This window comes from Mustela lutreola, chromosome 10, assembly GCF_030435805.1.
Source record: "Mustela lutreola isolate mMusLut2 chromosome 10, mMusLut2.pri, whole genome shotgun sequence".
Lineage (NCBI taxonomy): Eukaryota > Metazoa > Chordata > Mammalia > Carnivora > Mustelidae > Mustela > Mustela lutreola.
The window spans coordinates 104,572,520-104,588,297 of NC_081299.1; the positions used below are offsets into that span (position 1 = coordinate 104,572,520).

General features: G+C 47.7%; 1 protein-coding gene across 2 annotated transcripts in view; it reads right to left on the reverse strand.

Moving 5' to 3' along the window:
• The window catches only part of PDZK1 (PDZ domain containing 1), a 37,988-nt gene extending 23,199 nt beyond the window's left edge, over positions 1 to 14,789 (reverse strand). Inside the window, exon 1 of one of the 2 annotated variants that reach the window (XM_059134976.1) lies at positions 14,597 to 14,789. The gene's annotated coding sequence lies outside the window, so the exon portion shown is untranslated. Of the gene's footprint in view, positions 1 to 4,045; positions 4,168 to 14,596 lie in introns of those variants that run through there. The other variant, XM_059134977.1, reaches the window with a different exon arrangement.
• Positions 14,790 to 15,778: the final 989 nt, after the last annotated feature.

Sequence of the window (15,778 nt, forward strand, 5' to 3'; positions counted from 1 at the left end):
ACAGAGACACACAGTACAAACTAGGCAGAAAGGCTCCCACTGCCTGACAGCTTGGCCACTGCAGGGAGTCGTCTCAGCTGAGTCTGGCAGCCACGCCATTAGTGGCAGGAATGACTAAACAGCCAAGAAAACAAACCAAGAGACATGGTTTCAAGTGACCTCTCGCCAAGGGCCCAGGGACTGAGCCCTCCCCACTGCATCTCCAAGGAAAAGAAAAGTCGAGCCACAATCGTGTGGGCAGCGGCCACCCCTGGGGGGACACGGGCAAGCTCTCGAAGCATGACCCGCTGCCAGGAAGACACTGCTGTGGAAGGAGACCGGGAAGAAGGGTACTGGGGGGAACTGGGCAGCACCCGAGGGGCTTCCTCACGTGCAGGCGCCTGGTCTCCCGGAACCTTTATTTTTCTTTTGGCTGAGCATCTGGCCTGCGTGTTATCAGTTCCATTTTCCAGCTCAAACCCACATCTATGTCCAAACTCACCTCTAGATCCCTCTCAACTTTCAATTTCATGGGACTAAAAACTGAAAAAAACCAAGGCTCTCTGAAATTTGGGGGTAATTATAGAGAAACTTCAACCAAAACCTGCAAAATCCACAACATGTCCTTATAATCAAAATAGAGACCATTCAATGCTGTGTTTTCACCAAAAGAGGAGAGGGTCTGTGGTCAGCACATGCACGCTCCTTTCTAAGGCACCCACCCCTAAAATTCAGCTACCTCACACCCTGGGTGTCAGCCACAGTATCGTAGTTGCTTTCTCTGAAGTTCTACGAGGATAGAAAGTGAAACTCTTTGTCAGCCAGACTAGTCCCATGTTTAGGGAAGGGGAAAGAGGCGTCATTTTCCTAGGTCTCCAAGGAGACCCACAAGGAAAGACAAAGCTCTATTTCTTGGCAAAATCCCAAGTTGTTTATTTATTTGGTGAAAGTTTTCAAACAACCAGACAGCAATCACTCAGATCTGCACCTGTCTTTGAAGCCTCGGGTGCGGGCCAGGAGATGGCTACTGCTCTGAGCCCCCTCGGGCTCCTGCCACCATGTCAGCCCCTCCACGAGATCCAGCCACTGATGCCCGGGCCCACGGCACGCTGATGAAATATTTAACCCCATCAACCATAGCAAAAAAGAAAAGCAGATCGATACCCCAAAAGCCAGGCCTTCCATGGGACCCTTGGTGCCCTAAAATGATTTCCTTTGCTATCTCACTAAATGACACTTCAACTAGAAGCCAAAGAGCCTGGCTCTAGTCCAGCTCCAGATCTGGGTCCATCTGGTGTTACACCCGCCCCTAAATCGGGGCTGGGATCCATGACTGTAGCAAGACTATCCCTGCTCCGTGATGAGGATGCCTGGGACTCTGGAAAACAGGGCCTAACTGGAAGGATCTTTGTATTTAAAGATACTTATTCCTGTTTCTTCATCCCCAGCCCCCATCTTCTGTTTCCGGAGAAAATCCAGATTGGACCCCTATGGTGAACAGGGAGTTAACTAGTGAAGGCATATGGATTTCCATAATACTGTACCAGCTGTCATCGAATGCTAGAGTCTGTTAAATCTTCAGCAGCCTTTTCCCCCAGTTCAGATAGCCAAAATAGAATACTGGAAATGAAAGGAAGCTCTAACCCCTGCTGAGCTCTGGGAAGAAAGTCAACTCTTGGCAACAAAGTTGCTTGTCTGTGGGAAAGAGAACAAAGTGCTGGCTGGTGGTCAGGGTGGAAAGCCAGGGTTCTTTTTAATCATTCTTAATTATTAATCACACCTTTAGACCCACCCCTTCTTCCAAAAGAATTAGATTATTGCTACCAGGAAAGAGTAATATTTCCATAGTCAAGAAGGGAAGTTCGGCACACTTTACGAGTTGGGCAGGTAGGACAATAACAACAGAGGAGGGCAAGCAGGACCTCTGGAGGTGGCCAGACAAGAAAGAACTGAAGCTACTGAGCTGTTTTCCTTAGGAAAGAAATATCTGGTGGAAACTAGGGACTCTTCTGAGTCCAAGGCAGGCCAAGGCATCTCAGCTCCCAGGCAGCCATCAACATGGGCCCATCTCTGACCCCGAGTCAACACCCCCTCACACAGAGCAGAAGTCTAAGCCAGGAGGTGTTCCTGAGGGGAGCGTGATCTACATAAACAAAACCCAAAAAGCCAGGAGAGTTCAGCTTAGTTGGCCAAGGCTAAGAAGTCATCTCATTTTGCCCTCCATTTGCCTCTTTGGGGCTGGAAGCTACAGGACTTCCCTCAGCAGGGTTAGCCAGGGCCACAGTGAGACTGATCCCTGTGCCAGTGAGACTTACAATAAAGTGTGCCTGCCCTGTCACTTTGCACATCAAAAAGTTATCTGTTTTACCAAAATAATCATAATCATAATCATAATCTGATCACTAAAAATGGGCAGAGGACCTCAATATACATTTTCCCAAAGAAGACATTCAGGGGGCATCCGGGTGGCTCAGTTGTTAAGTGTCTGCCTTCAGCTCAGGTCATGATCCGGGGGTCCTGGGATTGAGCCCCATATCAGGCTCCCTGCTCTGAGGGAAGCCTGCTTCTCCCTCTCCCCTGGCTTGTGTTCTCTCTCTCACTGTCTCTCTCTTTGCCAAATAAATGAATAAAATCTTTAAAAGAAAGAAAGAAGACATTCAGATGAGCAAAGGGACACACAGAAAGCTATTCAAATCACTAACATCAGGGAAATGCAAATCAGAACCACAAGAGTCATCATATTACCCTTGTCAGAATGACCAGTAACAAAAATAAATAAATATATATATATATATATATCACTGGGCTATAAAAAAGAATGAGATCTTGCCATTAGCAACAACATGAATAGACCTAGAGGGTATTGTGTTAAATAAAATAAATCAGAGAAAGACAAATAGGGTAGGATTTCAGTTATATGTGAAATCTAAAAAAGGAACAAACAAAGCAGAAACAGGGCCATAAATGCAGAGAACAAACAGACAGTTGCCAGGGGGAAGGGGGTAGGGGTGGGCAAAAGAGGTGAAGGGGAGTGGGAGAGACAGGCTTGCCATCATGGGGATGAAAGGTGCAGCAGAGAGAATACAGTCAGTGGTGTTGGAATAGCACTGTAGGGGGACAGATGGCAGCTACATTTGAGCATATCATAACAAAGTTGTCTGCTCACTATGTGTACACCTGAAACTAATGTAACACTGTGTCAATAACTATACCTCAAGAAAATTAAAAAAAAATAAAACACTGTTCTAACAATGGCTACATGTGGAAATTTCTAATTAAAAACTATCATAAAGGGGCACCTGGCGTGGATCAGTCGTTTGAGGGTCTGATTCTTGATCCCAGGGTCATGAGTTCAAGCCCTGTGTTGGGCTCCACAGTGGACGTGGAGCCTACTTTAAAAAAAAAAAAAAAAACTATCATAGGCATGAACGCTCACAAGTCTACCCAGTGTAGGAAACTGGGGTAGGAGGGAAGAGATTTTAAAGCCACTTGGCTCATCAAAAAAATCCATGATCTACACGTATTTGAGAGTCTGAAGGTCAGTGGGAGTCTGATAAGAACACAAAGCATTTCCCAATACAACAGTCTCTGAAACACTGCCCTACTCTAACACAGAGTTTGTCTAACACCTGGGAGCTTCCAGGTATTATTTGGTAAAGGAATCCTGAGGCTGCCAAAGATCACATAAAACACAAGTCAGGTGAGATCAAATTCTTGAGGAAGAAAAAGAAAGGACAGCTCCTAGAAAATTAAAGCAAAAAATATAGGATCTTCATTCATCTCAGACTTGGGGGTCGTCCACTCATGCCCAAAGGCACCATCTGGATTCATCAGAGGGAAGATATATTTAGCTCAAACAGTATAAATTCATAGACCTTCAGGTGAGGCCAGCAATAATAAATCTCACTGCCATTTGAAAACTCACTACATGTCAGGCATGGTACAGAACCTCACCGAACCCTCCCCATCACCTTACAGATTTGATTTTCCAACCCCCACTGGCCCCCAGATTCTGGCCCCCAGAATCACCTATAGAGATTTATAAAAATAGATGCTTAAACCTTACCTCAGATCTACTGATTCAATCTCCCAGCTTGAACCTGAACATGCACATTTTGAGAACCACTCCCACCCAACTAGCTTAAGAAACTAGTGCTTAAAACCATCCCTTGCTGCTCCTAACTCCTGTTTTCTCTCCTCAGTCTTGGTATAACACCCTCATGGGTCAGAAAAAAATGTCAAGGTTGAGTGAACTATTAACAGCCACCTTAAGCTCACCCTTAGTCAACATGAAAAACCAAGTGGGCAGCTTGGTTAGGGGAGGCCATTGCCACCCTATGTGGTCCTTGGGATCCAGCTCTGACCATGGCCAATGTCCTGGCCAACAGTATAGGAGTGTGTGATGACCTTAGTCTGGGCCTTGTGCCTCCCTCCCCAAGTCCCAGCTCTGAGCCAAACAAAATCAAGCAGAGGGGGGCACCTGGGAGGCTCAGTCGGTTAAGTGCCTGGCTTCAGCTCAGGTCATGATCCCAGAGTCCTGGGATCGAGTCCCACATCAGGCTCCTTGCATAGCAAGGAGTCTGCTTCTCCCTCTGCCTGCTGCTCCCCCTGCTTTGCTCACTCCCTGTCAAATAAATAAAATGTTTATTTTAAAAGAAAAAAAAAGAACAAAATGGATGAAACCAACCTTGAACAGCTCCCATGTGCTCTTTACTCTATGAATTAAGTGTGTGGGCCCATACCCCAACCCCTAAATCTAACCATCACAGAGGCCATGCCTCCTCCCCCATCACCCTGTAGGTAGAGTCTCAAGTTCCATCCTTGTCTGAGGCCCCACCAGTCATCTTGTGATTCTACCAGTCATCTTGTGAGGCCCTGGGGAGGGGTGATGCTTGCCAGCTCTACCTCACAGTTTGTTGCTCCCTATCAACCTCTTCCCCATCCCTCCGCCATAGTTTCTTCATTTAGCATATGGGAGTGGATGAAGTCTATTTAGCATCATGAACAAAAGTCCTTCAACTTTCTCCTGAACATCAAGAAGACCTAGAACCCTAAAGCTGATTTCATTAGTCCATCCCACCAGTGCTTGCCTCACACTTAAATGCAAAACACTCTTCAGTGGTTGATGGGATAAAGACAAAAAAAAAACACCTCTATTCTCAAGGGACTTTGTAGTTGAATAGGAGTGAAGGAAAAGTTTTAATACAAAAATAGCTATCACCATGAACAAAGTATAAATGCCATACGTCCTACAACATGACACAAGCTCAGGAAAGCTCCATGGATTAGGTAGGACTTGATGTAGACCTTGACAGCAGATAGGTAGGATTTCAGCAGATATGAAAGTAGGAAGAGAACATTCTAAACAGAGAATAATGTAAACCTCCACTGTGGAAGTGGGAACGTGCTGGGGTACAGTAAAGGAAGAGTTAAGAACTCAGCGTGACTGAGGGACAGCAGCCAATGTGTCCTTCCATCATTGTGACACATTAGCCTGTAAGGGCCTCGAATGTCAGCCCAAGGAGCTCAAGGCATATAAGCAGAGGGATGACAGGACCAGAGCTGGGCTCCAAGAATCGCAGGTGGAATGAACTGAAGCAAAGATGCCCTGTGGGGAGGCCAGGTAAGAGGATGTTGCCTAATCCTCCTCACAGTGAGGATTATCCAGTAAGGCCCTGCCCTAGGATGGCAGCTGTGAGAACAGAGAGGAGGGGACAGTGGTGGGGGAACTACAGCGAGGACAGAGTGTATCAGTTCTTCAATCCTGTTCTCTCCAATTTCTCCATGCAGAGGTGGCCACAGACAGGGAGGTTTCTGAAACACAGTGGTCCAAAATACTTATTTACATACACTCACTGTGACCAGTGAACAGGAGGTTCAAAAGGACCGCAGCCCCTGGGTGTGTGTGTGGGGGGGGGGGGGAGTCCCTGTTCCTCTCCCCAGCCTCTGCGGACCTTACTTCCACGCAGCTTGCCGGCGGTCCCACATCACCAGGAAGGTGCCTCGGGGACGCCAAGCGGCACATGCGCAGTACAGCCGTCTGAGGCCGCCCCTGAGGCCACAGACCATGGCTGTGTTTTGGTTCCTCCCCGTTCTGAGCTAGGAGGATACTCGATTTCTGCAGTCATCTTCCCATTCCGTCTGCTGCTCCATAAAGGCCACGTGTTACTTGGATTTATGACCTTAGCTCAGTTTTTCCTGCTACCCAACTCTGAGAGCTCTCCTCCGTTAAGCCCTAGACTCCCTTTCTGTGTGGACAGAAGTGTCCCTCCCAAAATTCAGATGTTGAAGTCTTAACCCTCGAGGTGACTGTATTTGGAGACTGGGCTTTACAAAGAGATAAGGAAGGTTAAATAAGGTCACAGGGTGGGGAATAATCCAGTAATCCTTGTGAGATGATGAAGAGACAGGAGAGAAGTGCACGCACCCAGAGAAAGGCCATGTGAGCCCACAGAAGGTAGCCATCTGCAAGTCAAGGAAAGAGGCCTCAGAAGAAACCAGCCCCGCTAACATCTTAATCTTGTACTTCCAGCCTCTAGAACTGTGAAGAACTAAATCTCTGCTGCTTAAGCACACACACATTCTACTACTCAGTCTGTGGTACTCTGATTATAGCAGCGAGGAGACTAATGAGTTTTCCACTTGGGTATGATGTTGCCAAGGGAGGGTGTCAGAGAAGCCCATGCCCTGATGACTAACAGAAGAGTGCCGGGAGTATGGGCCTGGAGCTCAGGACAAAGGACTGGGCATGTGCCACAGAGTTAAGGAAAGCCTCCGAGTGGGAACATGGAGGACGAGGTACCCAAGATAAGGCCTGGGGTAATCCTATATCCCGGCATTCAGAAGAGGAAGCAGAGAAGGAATAAGCAGAAGGCTGAGATTTTACAGTGCAGTCAAAATGAAAAGCATTTCAAGATTGTAAGTGACAATGCAAAATGACATTAAGAGGTAAAGAGAATGAAAACAGAACATGTCACTAAACTTAGAACACAGGAGTCCAGGATGGAGAAGGGCCTGAGAAGCTAGTGAACAGTAACAGAGACAACAGATATAGACACATCTCGAAACAGATGATGGACAGAACAGGGATAACAGCTTGAGGGGAAGAGCAGGGCTGGTGGTTTTATTCTGTGAAAAAAATGAGCAGTGTGTTAGTGTATCAAGGAAGGATACAGGGAGCACAGGAAATGGGTTTTACCTCGATGGGTAGAATATTTCCACAAAGGCCGAAGTTAAAAAAAAAAAAAAAGGCAGGGGGGGTGCCTGGGTGGCTCAGTGGGTTAAGTCTCTGCCTTCAGTTCAGATCATGATCTCAGGGTCCTGGGATCGAGCCCCACATCAGGCTCTCAGCTCAGCAGGGAGCCTGCTTCCCTGCTCTCTCTCTGCCTGCCTCTCTGCCTGCTTGTGATCTCTCTCTGTGTCAAATCAATAAAACCTTTAAAAAAAAAAAAAAAAGAGATGAAGAAGAAAAGAAGGTCACTTACCTTGGCTCCAATCTCTCCTGCAGAGTAACTAAGACAAATCAGGAATTCTGAGGATATGGACCAAAATGTCCAGTGGGCTCAAACTGGCAAATCGCTAGGGTCAGGAGAGGCCTGTGGATTTGCTCTGCTATTTAGCACTTTGAGACAGCTGCTGGGAGGCGATAGGAACCAGGAATGCTGGACCTATCAATTTCTCAAGAGAATCTGGAAATCCAGATTTATGCAAAATTTCCCCACTGTAAAAAGCTGACAGCTATTTCAAATTTTTAAGAAACTCCATGTAAACCCAACAGAATTGAGCCCCTGGGCTGTCAGTTTATAACCACTGGCCAAAAAGGATTTCCAATAGCCACAGCATTGCTTCACTACAATGAGTCAACAAATTGAATACAATTTTCTAAGAAACAACTTAGGTTAATGTTTTCCTATTAGATAGATAGGCCAATCTCATTAATTGACAGTAGACCAATCAGGATGGCTTCTCATGGCTTTTTCCTCACCACAGGGTCCATGAATAGAAGGAGAAAGTGGTAACTTTTACCGTAAGTTGGGGTTAGACATGTTTAAAAAACAGAAAGCTTGGAGATGAGGATTTCTATACTTACAATGAGCATAGAGCTGGAATGTTCGACCAACATGAGTTGGCAGGTAAGAGTAGTCAAAGGGTAGGGCTGGAGAGATGTAGAGTGCCAGGGACTGGCTGAGCAGGACAAATGGGGAGAAGGAAGGAATGGAAGGAGTAGTTTCAAAAATTAAGGGATCAACAGAGGAAAGGTCATCCTAAAAGATCTATAAGACAGAGTAATTTCTAGTCATGAAAAGTCTAAAAGAAATGTCTAGGTATATAGCTGATGTGAAGGGAATCCGTATTTTTATTTCTATCTTCCCATATCATTCAAGTCTCGGTAAAGGACATTATTAAGAACTAGAGTTTTGGAGATGACCCAGTTTTTAACCCCAGCATCACCACTTTCTAGCTGTGAGAACATGGGTGACTTCTTTAATTTTGAGCTGAAGACAAAGGTACACCTGGAATAGGAAATGCATATAGACATGGTGAAGAGGACTTAAGATCAACCAAGTAAAGCATCTGAGCACAGTATCTAGGACATAGAAGGCAAGCCATGCACATTGTCTTCCTGGTCCTCTGGTGGGAGCCCCAATCCCTTTTTCTGCGAGAACACTTGAGCAGTATTTCCGGTTTTCTCTCTAAAGCAGACAAGAAGGGCTGGGCTGGGGCTAAGAGGGCCCCTTGATCATCAGGCCAGGGTTCTCTGCAGCCCTACTCTTTAAAGTTAGCATTAACCACCGGAAAGACAGGGCTGAAGATTTTGTTCCTCGGGAACTAAAACTCATGTAATAAGCTCCGATTTCTCCAACCGACCCCAGAAGGAGCACGTAAGTCTGAAAGCCAGGGAATTACAAAAATAGAACCAAATACCATATACAAAGAAGCATAAGATTCTGGGGAGCTTTACAAAACTTCCAGACCAAGTTGTGGGGGGCGCCGCCAGAAGCAGATGAGCTCTAACAGGTGTGCACACGAGGTAACCAGCACAGGCACCAAGGAACAGACAAGGGTGGAGAAGGTGCATGAGGGAAGCGGGATCTTGTACCCAGGAAGCTTCTCCAGGTAGGGACCATGGCAGCCAAGCAGTAACTAGTGAGCAGGCTCACCCGCCAGGCCACATCCCTGAATTTCCAAAAGATTCAAGAAAGGGCATGGGAGAAACGCACTCCGTTTGGAAGCAGAAAAACAGAAGAGCACTGTCAGCTGTGACCCACAGCCTGATGCAAGGACTTCCAGGAAGGAAGGGGTGGGCTCTTCTGGCTAGGATGCAGCAGGACTGGTCTACAAACACGGTGCCTACAGCCACTAGTCACGATGGATCCAGTGCTATCTTGTCTAATACTTGGGAACCAGTGGTGCAGGGAGTACCAGACCACAAAGAAAACAGTCTCTCCTCAAAAGGCACTTATGTAACCAACACCAGAACTGTGGAAAACTACACAGCAGTCACTGAGCCACGCAGCAGGTGAATAATGTTTAACCCTAGTAATTGTGACTGTGGACGGCTCTTTGTGGAACTAGGATGTACCACAGAGAAATCGCTCTGTTTCATCAAGGCATGAAGGGAAGAGAGGGTGGGAGCCCAGGGTAACATTCAACCCGGATGGTATTCGCCTTGCACTGAACTCCTTGCTAGTCTATAAAACCCTTGGAACTTCAGCGAGAAGGCAACATTCCCAGGAACCTTGACCAGGCATCTGGGCACATTGTGTCCTCATGGAGAGCACTGTCCCTCCCTCCCTGGTGTGCATCTGTGTCATGAGTGAGACAGACAAACACTAGAGTTCTATCAGAAAAATGCCATTGGTGGAGACTATGAGATAGTTAAGTCAGCACAGGGACAGGCCAAGAATCCCTGACAGCCATCGGCCCTGACCAAGGCCTCCTCCTGCCCTGGCGTGTCTGCCTTCCTTTAAGGGCAGCCTCAGAGCCTCAGACACACAGTTTCTTCCAACGGCATAAGAGGAATCCTATCGTGTCCCTGCTGGGATTGACAGATGTCCCCAGCAAGGAAGAGATAAAGATTTCATCTTTCTTCACAAACATTTCACCTGGAGCAGGTTCTAGGTCTTCACTGCAGATAATTCACTTGGGACCACCTGGGTTCCTCCTTGGAAAAGCAAGACCTGTGGAAGTTCAAACACTCAAGTGTCTTCATTTTAAAGAATTAGTGTCAAAAACAGAAGGATAAGCGGGAGCCTAAGATATGTATTTGCTAACTTTACTTTCCCATTGTCACAGTTACCATTTGGTCTTAGCCAGCAAGAGATTTCAAATGTGGGAAATTAGCGAAATGCATTCCACTGAGCATTATGTGGAAAAGAGTGACTCCAGGCCCAGGGAGTTAATTCTTACTCCTCATTTATGATAAGGAATGAATCTGCTTATCTCAAAGTTCATGTGGCCAGCTGGTACCAAATACTACCCCCAGTCCCCAGGCCTCATGAATGACACTTTGTCCTACATGGCAGGACTCTGGGATGGAGGTCAAGGTCTTTCACACTTGACTTGCTTACCTAAGAGTTCTGCAAGCTGGAAGGACAGAGTCAACATTATGTGGGAACAAAGACGCCCTCACAGAGGATAACTTTTGCCCCTGGTAAAGCTGGTAAAACCTGAGAATAACCAAATCACCCTGAGGGTTGGTTGGAACAGCGGCTATCCCTCAAATTGGCATCTTGTTCTACAAGACCTCTTGACCTTGAATTTCTACCCCTACATTGTTTTCAAGTGTTCCACAGTCCTCCTGCCCCCAGGCTCTCCCACCTACTGCCTTGAGATCTTGCCATCATCCTATCAGGTTCTAAAAGAATCATTCAAGGAGCACCTGGGTGGCTCACTCAGTTAACCATCTGACTCTCGATGTTGGCTTTGGTTATGGTCTCAGAGTTGTGAGATCTAACCCCATGTCAGGCTCCATGCTCCGCTTAAGATTCTCTCTCTGCTTCTATCCTTCCCCTGCCCTCTTGATCTCTAAAAGAAAAAGAATAATAAAAATAAATAAAAACAAAAGAATCATTCAAGAAGCAGAATCCAGACTCCTTGCTCAGGCATAATCTTGCCCTACCTCATTCCTCTAGGCCCTCAGCAGATACCCAGCTGGCCTGCGCATGGCCACCCACACCCAGCCTGCCCTTTGCTCATGCCTGGAGTACCTTCCCCACTCTGATTAGTTATACATAGTATCTCCTAAGTAAACATTCTTTCCAAGTGAATGAATCTAAAACCTACCTGTTTTCAAGGCTCAGGTCAATTTTAAACATAAATCCTTTCCTGAGCACCACAGTCTGAGGGCATCACTCTGTTGTCTGAATTTTAAGTATCATTTATACAATTGACAAGGTATATTTGGTTCTGGGACAGACAGATCCCAAGGCCCTAATCAAATTAAGACACTGTCCTGCCCTCACAGAGCCCAGGAGTGCAGTGGGGAAAGTTAGAAACACAATTATCCAAAAATGGCATGGGTACAGTAATATCTAAAAGAAAATGTCTTGCTATTGTTAAATGTGTTTATTGAGATACTACAAAGCACCGAGCACCAGCCTAGGTGCTTATTGTTCCTATTATGGTTTACATTTAATCCTAAAGGTCCACACTGAAAATAAATAAATAAATAAATAAATGTGAGAAAAAGGGGGGAAAGAAAAAAGAAAGAAAAAAGGAAATCCTAATGGCCCATGCCGCCAGTAAAAAATAAATTTAAAAAAAGACTCTGAAGAGTTAAGTTGGTTTCCCATGGCTATTTGGATAAGCCACAGAGCCTGGATTCAAACCCACTGGAGTCTAGGCTTCTTTCACCATCTCCCCAGCCTCCCACCCCTGAGGTATCTGCTGTGTTAGGGGACACAAGTAGTTAGACTGGAAGGAGGCAGGCAGCCCAGGTAAAAGGAAGAGTGGATAGTCCAGAAAGCCAGGAGAAGAAGTGTATGTTGAAAGGAAGAAGCAGTTCAGGTGAGCCTGGGAAGCACGTTAGGCTCAGTCTTACAGGAGATCTCCAGTGTTCGTGCTGCATGAGGTTTAGAGCCTCAGAAGCTGGAGGCTGCCTCAGACCAGGAGCAAACCCTGCAGAGATACCCTCAAGCTGCCTAGAGGCTATTGTTCCTATTTATCAAAACTCCTTGCCGTTACCTGGGGTCCTACCTTCTCTGGGGCTATGCCCATCACAGAGTTGTCTGAAGACCATCAAACAGGGGCACCTGGCCGGCTCAGATGGTTAAGCATCTGCCTTCAGCTCAGGTCATGATCTCTAGGTCCTGCGATCGAGCCCCAGGTCAGGATCCCCGCTCACCTGGGAGTCTGCTTCTCCCTCTCCCCCTGCCCCTGTCCCTGCCACTGCCCCAGTCCCCTGCCACTTGTGCTCTCTCTCAAGTGAATAAATAAACCTTTAAAAAAAAAAAAATCATCATAACAGTAGCACAGTGTGTGAGACCCTCCAAGGTACGTTCTCCCACCTAATCCTCCAGACACCACAATGAAGTGGTTGTGCCTGTCTGACGGAGGAGGACACAGAGTCTCAGAAAAGAAGAATATGTCTGCTTGCAGTGCAGCTTTCCAGCATCCATGCTCTGCACCACTTAGCCCATGAGAGTAAGAAATCGTGAGGCAGCCCCTCATGAAATGCCAAGGAGAGGAGTTGCCACGATCTTGAGGAAACCTATCTAAGTTGAACTTGCTATGCTCATATGCAACAAATATGAAAATCATTTAACCGTGCTGTGGCCAGAGATGTGCATCCCTACATGATCAAAGCCAGGCCCTCAGATTCCCCAAGAGTATCAGAGTGCTTAAGCATCCTCTCCTGGAGAGCGGTTTCTCAAAACACTCTGATTCCATTCTTGCAGCCCATTCCCCGCCACACTAACCGGCAGCCCATTTAGCTGAATAGCTAAGCATCTGCTCTACGCCAGGTGCCTTCCTAAGAGCTGGGATTAGAGCAGTAACACAGAAGAGGAGATCTCGGCTCTCCTGAAGCCTGACGTCTGGCAAGGGTGACCAGTAGAAAGTAAACGAGAGGACCTCTGGTGACAAAGGCTATGAACGAGGAGACGTGGTGGTGGGACTGAGGGGGAGGCAGACTTGGAAAGCCCTTCCTGGGAAGGTAGCATTTCGATTCAAACCCAGACGACGAGAAGGAGCCAGCCTTCTGAGCTGCAGGATAATGAAGTCCTCATACTTAGGGCTCCACCTTGACTTGGTGGGCTGAAGAGGACATTGGCCGTGATCTAGTCCCAACTCCCGATTTATAGGGGAGTCCAGAGAGGCTTGTTGAGATGAAAACACGAGGACGAGGTGCCTTCACTGACCACAGCCTGTTTCCCTCCCACAGAGCCTTTGGTACTCACACTGGAAATGTACACACCTTACGTTTATGCTTTTAATCCCCTCAAACATGTCTCATTTATAATTTTATATTCAGTACAGCCCTGGGGAAAGCAAGGCCATCACTGATAGATGGTGAAACTGAAGCCCCGGCTGTCTTGTCTAACGGACTGTCACCACTAACCAAACAACAGCACGGGCTCTTTGTGGCCCGGTCCCGTGTCCTTTCCCCTGGAGGAGAAGCAGCTGTCTACAAACACAAGACATCATTACTAGCTACTACATAGTTTATGGTGCAGAGAACATACAAAAGAGTTAAAGATAAGAACGATTTACTTAGTCATAACACACAAACTCAAAGTCCCTGAGTTATTTGCTGCAGGAAAGAACATGTGACTACAGGTGACTAGACACCCGCACGCCTGTGAGTTCTGGATATAGGACTGAGAGCAAGCACATTGAACAATGCTGCAGGGACAGCTGAGGAGGAAGGAACCTGCCCGGATCAAGGGTCTCCTCCGCTGGAAAACCCTTATATAAAGTCACCTTTAAGTCCCTTAGTCTCTTCCTCTTAGGAAGAGACCAGTGGTTCCCAAACCTGGCTGCACACCAGAATCGTCTGGAACGTTAAAGAAACCAAGATTTTCAGACCCACACAAGACCCAAAGAATTATAAACTTCAAAAGGTAGAGCCTGGGGAGGTTACTTGAAAACTCAGCCACCTAGAAACTCACTGGTTTTTTCTCATTTCTTAGTGTTGTTATGTGATGAAAAGAGGAGATGCCCGTTTTTATTGGGTGGGAAAGTTAAGTTAGGTTTTACCCTTGAAGGGATGCTTCCAGAAGAAAATCTCTAATACACAAAGCCCTTGCCTAGTGGGGAGGTCAGAGGAGTATCCCCCTGGTGACCTGTGAGGTCTGTTGTCATGCTCCCTTTGGGCTGCTCGCCAACCCCCTAGGCAACCAAGGGAAAGCTTTTTTTGAGGATCAGTTTACCCATTCCTTTGTGAAACAGACCCTAACCTGTGAGGGTCAGGCATCACGAGCAGAGAGAACCTCAGAGTGTGAACAATTCCCCCCGCCACCCCCACCACAGAAGGCCCCTGGCTCCTTCCCCATAGGCCTCCCTTCTGCCCTGGATAGCCAGCCACTGCTTGGAAAAGGAGAAAGGAAAAGAAAGAAGGAGGTTCAAGCCCAGGCAGCTGGTGCCCTCACTCAGGGCGACCAGAGTCAGCTCTTACCTGAATGTGGAAAGAAGAAAAGCTGGTCCGTTCACCGGGGAATTCTCTCTCTGCTGGTGAGCTCTAGTCTTGGAACTCACTGGACTTTGAACAAAGATTGATTTAAAAGTTGATGTATTTAACAGGGACCTGTGGTCTGAGTTCAAGTGACCTCTGTCCTGCTTCCTGCCAGCTGGTGGGCCCTGAGCAGCTCAAACCTGAGACAACCTGCAGCAAGCCCAGTGCCACCGCCCACCTAAGCCCTGAGGGGACGCTGCTGCCCGTCTGCCCCTCCCAAAGAAGGGGGGGCGGGGAGAAGAGAAGGGGCATTGGGGGAGGAGGCTCCTCTGCTTTCCTCATTTCTCTCCCTTGGCAAAGGCCTTGGTCACACCAAGCAACACTCAGTGAATTAGAACCCTCCACCGTGCCCCATCCCAGGGTTGTGGGGGCGCTGCAGGCCACCACCAGAGGACCCTCGAGCACGGAGGCCTCCCTGGGGAGCAGGAACCTCTGAGAGCCCCTACCTAGTAGAAGACCTGAGGCAGACAAGCCACAGTAAATGGAGCAAAGCCCCTCAGGCGCCCTCCTCCGCGGGCCCGGGAGTTTTTACCTACACTCAAAACCTTTGCTCTTACTTCCAAGACTCCGCTCCTCTTACCTGCTCTCTCCTCCCTCCCTTTCCTCACCTGAGGATGCTCGGTCTCTATGCTCTAGCCTCTTGAAAATTGCCTTCCCCTTCCACCCACTTCCCTCTCCGGCAAGCCCAGTGAGGGAAGGTGGAAGGCTGAGGACCGCCTGGGCAGTGGGGAAGGGCTCCAGGCACCCAGAGCAGCAGCTCAGCCCTACCAGCAGCACCCACACAGGCAGACCCAAGCCAGGCTCCTGACTGACCTGGATCTGCAGCCCACACTGCAAATGAGGGCGAGAAAGTGCTCCAGGCAGTAAGGCGAAGCTAACTAACCCCAGTCCGTGAATGGGAGACCCCCTCCTCCACCCATGCCTAAAGGGCTACTGACCTTGGATGGGCCTTGGGTTTTCCCAAGAAAGGCTTGGCCCAAGCCAGAGGGTAAATGGTCAAAAATGACAAACATCTGAGCAGCTAACTCAAATCAGATCCTGTCCGTTTGGATTGCCCTGCCCCCGGGGCCTCCTGTGTCTCTTCATAAATGGCCATGGAGAAGGGAAAAATCTTGACTGAAGATC